Source organism: Penaeus japonicus, unplaced genomic scaffold (assembly GCF_977035675.1).
Source record: "Penaeus japonicus unplaced genomic scaffold, GWHDUDI00000001_assembly GWHDUDI00000025, whole genome shotgun sequence".
NCBI classification, from domain to species: domain Eukaryota; kingdom Metazoa; phylum Arthropoda; class Malacostraca; order Decapoda; family Penaeidae; genus Penaeus; species Penaeus japonicus.
The window spans coordinates 13,470,597-13,478,096 of NW_028234427.1; the positions used below are offsets into that span (position 1 = coordinate 13,470,597).

Consider the following 7,500-nt stretch of genomic DNA (forward strand, 5'->3'; position numbering starts at 1 on the left):
GTGTGTGTGTGTGTGTGTGTGTGTGTGTGTGTGTGTGTGTGTGTTTATGAAGAAGCTTCTCATTTTCGAATTATATTTGTTGCGTGATTGCCACATTAATAGGCCTAGTGACTGCGGATACATGCATTTGCCAATAGTTTGCAGATTTCAGCAATTTAATTCCTGACTCTTTTACATAATATACCGACAGCTAGAGCACGTCACCTATGTAGATTTATAAATAAAAAGAAAATATTGGCATTATCTTAAGGTAACGGTTTAGTTATGAAGGAAGTCGGCGATCTTGGGTTGACATCAACTAGTGTTATGTGTGCGAGGATGTGTACGTGTGTGTATGTCATGAATGGTGAGAGCGTGGCGGGAAACATCAGCTGACGAGAGTAGGAGCCGCAGTGTTGGTGGCGGGCCGACGATTATTGGTACCCGGATTAACTGTCCTTACGATAGAACCTGTCTAAGTGAATATGTAACATCATACTATATTCCATTCGCGGTTTAGGTATACCTGCTTGCATAAGAAACGTTAATTCCGCATCAAACGAAAAATTACGCTGTCCTTTTTATACGAAGGTGTTTATATCGGGCCAGCTGATTCTGTTTCCATGACAACGATCGACCGGCCGTAGCCTCGCTCCGCCCCACAACGTATAACCGGCGGCCGCGTGGTGTCGCCCGGAAAGATCTTCCGAGTTATCTTTTTTAGATTGTCCTGATAATCTATAAGATTATTGTCTATTCGTGCTACGTACAAAGGTGTACTTTGACACTTATTTCCGCATCCAAAAAACTACCATCACGAATATTCCTCCCTGGTAACGAAACGCTCACAAAACGGGCCCCACGTGGCGGGCATGGGACCCGTGCGAGGCTAGCGGCGACCATGTGGCGCGCATTTCGGGACCCCGCGCCGCTCCTGCATTGTACCTTGTTAGAACTGCATTGTCTGCTTCACAATATTATTCACCTAACTCGAAATGTCATAAATTTGAAAGTTATTTAACTTGAAGCGATTATGGAAGTTAAATAATGCGTATGGGGAAAGACGGAGTAAGTCACAGCTGGTCGTTTTCCGACAGAATGGCTCCACGTGACCACTCTCAGCTGACTACAGACTTGACGCTTCAGCGTTAAGAAAATGGCGCCGAAATTTAAAAATACGGGGGTGAGCCAGTCTTGTTTCTTAGTATATTTTAAACCGTCTTAGCGTAGAGCGTTAATCATAGAAGGCACACGTATTCATTGCATCTATACGATATCATCGCTCAATTCATAAGATGCCGATATTAGGGAAGGTAACTCTAAAAGTCTATGAGATAGGTTTAGAGAATAAGCTTGTTGCTAAGTATCATGTACCCCGAAGAGTTTTGGACCCAGGCACCCTGCTGAGTATGTTATGCCTATGAAGACATCTAAAGAAATGGGGTCTCTAATGACTTTCCGATCGCTCTGAATTACGACTAGGGCGATGGATATTAAAGAAATCGATTTCCTCTTAATTTGTTACTTGTAATGTTTTTACGAACGCTTCTCTGGCGAACGCGGTCATAGAGGACAATTTGATTCAAGTAGGTTATCACTTTTTAAAAATTCATAGATATGACATTCACAGACTAATAGACATGATATTAACTTTTACAATTTTAAACGACTCCAGTAATTGAATTTAAAACATTTATTTTCAAATTTGAAAGTAAGAACATTACCAATTATTCCCTAGTTTTGTTACACCAAATGAACAGGACAGGAATTGACTTTTAAGTTTTAAATGCCACACCTTCGAATTTGTACTTGACAGATGCGCAAAATCCATAATTCTGTAATGATGAAGTAGTAGTATTTTTACAAGCGACTTCTTCCCCCACTGGTTTCTGATATATTTAATGGCTTGGGGAGGGGGGGGGGGATCCTTCACACTCCAAAGACCTTACCCTCTACTTCACGTCACGGATTATTTTTTTTTTTCGTTACCCCGCGCTCATTGAAATGGATTTGAATTTGTTTTTTTTTTTTTTATCTTCCAGAAATTGAGAGATGGTTGATCCTGACATTGACATCGAGGCGTTCCAGGTTGTTGACTTGTAGATGCCGGCGACGGTTTTTCCTAAGGAAGTAAAATGGCACAGGTTACGCACCATCATTAGGGCCAGTCCGTAATGAGAGTAAGAACGGAGGAGATTTCTGGTTATTGTTAGATTAGCAAAAGGACAATGGTGGTAATGCAAGTTTGATACATAGGAAAGTTTGTATTACAGTTGACGGGAACAGCGGGGAGTACGATGGAATATGGAATTTTTTCCCGCGCGTTCTTGCGTATAGAGAGCAAGGCGTTTTACATTGTGTCGGGTCTTCAGTTGTCTTAATAATGTTATTGTTTACTCTTCCATTATTGATTTTTATTATTTTTATTTTATTTTACATTTGTATATATGGGTGTGCGTACACACACGCACGCCCCCCCCCCCACACACACACACACGCTCACACTCACACTCACACTCACACTCACACTCACACTCACACTCACACTCACACACACACCCACACACACACACACACCCCCACACACACACACACCCCTACACACACACACACACAAACACATACACAATCACACACACACAAACACATACACAATCACACACACACAATCTCTCACACACACACACACACACTCACTCTCACACTCACACTCACTCACACTCACACTCACACTCACTACACATCACACACCACACCACACACACATCACACATTACACACACACACATCACACACACACATTTATGTAATAATTTATGTACTTTTTATTCACACCATCCAATACGTACAGCTCAAGTTGCGTATATACTTGCATACCCACACATACATTTTCCTTGTATGTTAGGAACGAGATAAACAACAACCGAATGTAAGAAAAACCGACAAAGCATTACTTAGTTTTTTTTCTGTTAATGATTAATTTGTCTATAGTTTTTACACTTATTTTTTGCCGGCATCATCGACAGTTGCCGTGGTTTGTGTGTTTTATGATAGACAACCGTGTGTGTGTGAAGCAGCGCAGACGGGAGAGGCGCGACCTCACTCTGTGACGGAGATCCTCCCCCACCGCGCCTCCCCCCTTCAAGCCACCCGCCCCTCGAGCTCCCTACCCCCTCTACTTCCCCCTTCCCCCCCTGGAGACCTCAGCCTACTATCCCTCCTCTATCCCTCTCTGTTTCGCGCTCTCTCTCTCTCTCTCTCTCTCTCTCTCTCCTCTTCTCCTCTCTCTCTCTCTCTCTCTCTCCATCTCATCTCCTCTCTCTCTCCTCTCTCTCTCTCGCTCTTTCTCCGCTCTTTCTCCTCTCACTCTCTTTCTCTCTCTCTCTCCTTCACTCCTCTCTCTCTCTCTCTCTCTCTCCTCTCTCTCTCACTCTCTCTCTCTCCTTGTCTCTTCTCTCTCATCTTCTCTCTCTCTCTCTCTCTTTCTCCTCTCTCTCTCTCTCTCTCTCTCTCTCTCTCGTTCGTCTCATCTCTCTCTCTCTACTCATCTCTCATCCCTCCCTTCCCTCCCTCCCTCCCTCCCTCCCACCCCCCTCCCTCCCGCCCGCCCGCCCGCCCCCCGCCCTCCCGTCCCCTCCCTCCATCTACGTCTCCCTCCCTCCCTCCCTCTACCTTTCCCTCCCTCCCTCCCTCCCTCCCTCCCTCCCTCCCTCCCTCCCTCTCTTCCCTCCCTCCCTCTCCCTCCCCTTCCCTCCCCTTCCCTTGTCTCCTCTTCCCTCCTCTCCCCGCCCCCTCCTCTCCCCGCCTCTACCCTTCCCCCTCCCCCCGCCAAGCCAACACCCCAAGATACCGTCTGCCCTTCACTCCCCTCTCTCCCCCTCCCTCCTCCTAACCCCCTCTCTCCCCCCACTCCCCTACCCTCCTACTACCCCTCACTACCCCCCTCCCCCTCTCACCCCATAACTCCTCCTACTCCCCTCCCACCCCTACTCCCCTCCCACCCCCCATACTCCCCTTCTCCACCCACTACCTCACCGCTACAGCAGCAGCGCTTTCAAGTCAATAAAGTACGATGTCTGGGCCTACGTCCCACGTTGCTGTCTGGGAGCGATGCTTGGCTCGCTCGATCACTCCTCACTCGTTCCTCTCACACACGCGCTCGTTCATTCACTCACTTCACTCACTCAGCTCACTCAACATCACTCAACTCACTCACTCACTCACTCACTCACTCCCTCACTCACTCACTCCTCACACTCACGCGCGGGCTTTGCTTTCACCTCGGATTAAGGTCCTTTGTTATTGTCTGTTTTTAGGTGTAAGTCGGCAGCATTTGCCGCTCGGTGTAGTTTCGAGGGTACTGGATGACTGAAGGAATTGGACGTGCGCTTACCGTGCGTCTCGGTTGCGTGCGAGTGTGGTGTGCGTGTGCGCGCGCGCGCGAGAGAGGGAATGTTCTTGTGTGGAGAAGAAGAAAGAAAGTAGGAGGGAGGAGAGGACGCAGGCATGCAGGCAGGCAGGCAGGCACATGCAGGCAGGCAGGCTTGGCAGCATGCAGCAGGCAGTGCAAGCAGGCAGCAGCAGCAGGCAGCAGGAACAGCAGGCAGGCAGGCAGGCAGGCAGGCAGGCAGGCAGGCAGGCAGGCAGGCAGGCAGCAGAGAGGCAGGCAGCAGGCAGGCTGGCAGGCAGGCAGCAGGCAGGCCAGAACATCGAGGGAGGAGTAAATCTAAAACGGGCGAGCAAGTTTGTTTATCGGCGTCAAGGTCTTGTTTCAAGTGTGGGAAGATGACAGACCGAGCGTAGGGTCGTCGCCACCACAACACTATCTGCCACTCCGCACCTGTTGATCGCTCGCTCCTTCATCACGGCGTCACGGCGGGGCCTCCCTCGCGGCTCGCGGCACTTTGATAGAGCTTTGTCACGACGTCGTATTTCTGTTGTTATTTATTTATTTTTGTTCGTCTTGTATATCTTGAGATTCGCTTCGTGATATCGTGGATTCTGTAGTTCTTCCGGGATATTTGGATGTTTGGATGTGCTGACGGTCATGTAGGCGGGCATACGTTCACGTTCACGTATACGTTCATGTATACGGATGTATGCATGTATGTATGTATGTATGTATGTATGTATGTATGTATGTATGTTTGTATATATATATGAATATGTATATATATTTATATGTATTTACATTATATATATTTATATATAAGCATATATATGTATATACCTATATATATGTATGTATATGTATATATTATATGTATATATATGTATATATTATATGTATATATATCATATGTATATATGTATGTATATATATTACATGTATATTTATATCCATCTATATAAGTATATTATGTTTATATGTATGAATGTATATATATATATATATATATATATAGATAGATAGATAGATAGATAGATAGATAGATAGATAGATAGATAGATAGATAAATATTTGTAATATATATAACAATTATATATATATAATATATATAAATATGTTACATTCATATAATATGTATAATATACAAACATTATATAAATAATATATAATTATATATATATAATATATATAATATGTACATTCCATATATAAATGTATATATATATATACAACATTTATATAAATAATACTTATATATAACATTTATTCACACACACACACACACACCCACAAACACCCATTCACACCCACACACACCATCACACACACACACACACACACACACACACACACACACCACACACAGACAAAGATATCTAGATATATATATATATATATATAAATATATATATAACATTTATATATATATACCATTTATATATATACACATTTTATATAAGTAATACACATTTATAATATATATATATATATAAATATATAAATATATATAAATATATAATTTATACATTTTATATATACATACAGTTTATATATATATATGTATACATTTATATATATACATTATACATAAACAATTATAATATATATATATAAATATACACAATTAATATATAAATGTATATATAAATAGATATATAATGTGATATAATATATATATATATATAGATAAATAAATATATATATATGAATGAATATATATATATAAATTAAATATAAATATATATTTATTTTATTTATAGATTATACATATATTATATATATAAATAAATATATATATTAATATATTTATATCTATCTATATATCTATATATATTATATATATAAATTTGAATCTAATATTTATATATATCTATACTATAATATATATATATATAATATATATATATATATATATATGTGTGTGTGTGTGTGTGTGTGTGTGTGTGTGTTGTGTGTGTGTTGTATATCAAATATATGTATTTAAGTATATAAGAATGGATATCGAAACTGCAATCTCATCTTCCAATAAATATTTTGTGTACTGTGGCTTTATCTGCCCTAATAAGATATATATAAATATAATATATATATATATTAAAATATATATATAATTATATATATAAATATATATATATTTATAGGTATATATATATATATATATATGTGTGTTGTGTGTGTGTGTGTGTGTGTGTGTGTGTGTGTGTGTGTGTGTGTGTGTGTGTGTGTGTGTGTGTGTGTGTGTGTGTGTGTGAAGAAGCCTCTCATTTTCGAATTATATTTGTTGCGTGATTGCCACATTAATAGGCCTAGTGACTGCGGATACATGCATTGCCAATAGTTTGCAGATTTCAGCAATTTAATTCCTGACTCTTTTACATAATATACCGACAGCTAGAGCACGTCACCTATGTAGATTTATAAATAAAAAGAAAATATTGGCATTATCTTAAGGTAACGGTTTAGTTATGAAGGAAGTCGGCGATCTTGGTTGACATCAATTAGTGTTATGTGTGCGAGGATGTGTACGTGTGTGTATGTCATGAATGGTGAGAGCGTGGCGGAAACATCAGCTGACGAGAGTAGGAGCCGCAGTGTTGGTGGCGGGCCGACGATTATTGGTACCCGGATTAACTGTCCTTACGATAGAACCTGTCTAAGTGAATATGTAACATCATACTATATTCCATTCGCGGTTTAGGTATACCTGCTTGCATAAGAAACGTTAATTCCGCATCAAACGAAAAATTACGCTGTCCTTTTTATACGAAGGTGTTTATATCGGGCCAGCTGATTCTGTTTCCATGACAACGATCGACCGGCCGTAGCCTCGCTCCGCCCCACAACGTATAACCGGCGGCCGCGTGGTGTCGCCCGGAAAGATCTTCCGAGTTATCTTTTTTAGATTGTCCTGATAATCTATAAGATTATTGTCTATTCATGCCACGTACAAAGGTGTACTTTGACACTTATTTCCGCATCCAAAAAACTACTATCACGAATATTCCTCCCTGGTAACGAAACGCTCACAAAACGGGCCCCACGTGGCGGGCATGGGACCCGTGCGAGGCTAGCGGCGACCATGTGGCGCGCATTTCGGGACCCCGCGCCACTCCTGCATTGTACCTTGTTAG

General features: G+C 41.5%; 1 protein-coding gene across 5 annotated transcripts in view; it reads left to right on the top strand.

Moving 5' to 3' along the window:
* Nucleotides 1-7,500, top strand: part of LOC122246198 (uncharacterized) — a 44,947-nt gene that overhangs the window by 11,542 nt on the left and 25,905 nt on the right. The window lies entirely within an intron of this gene.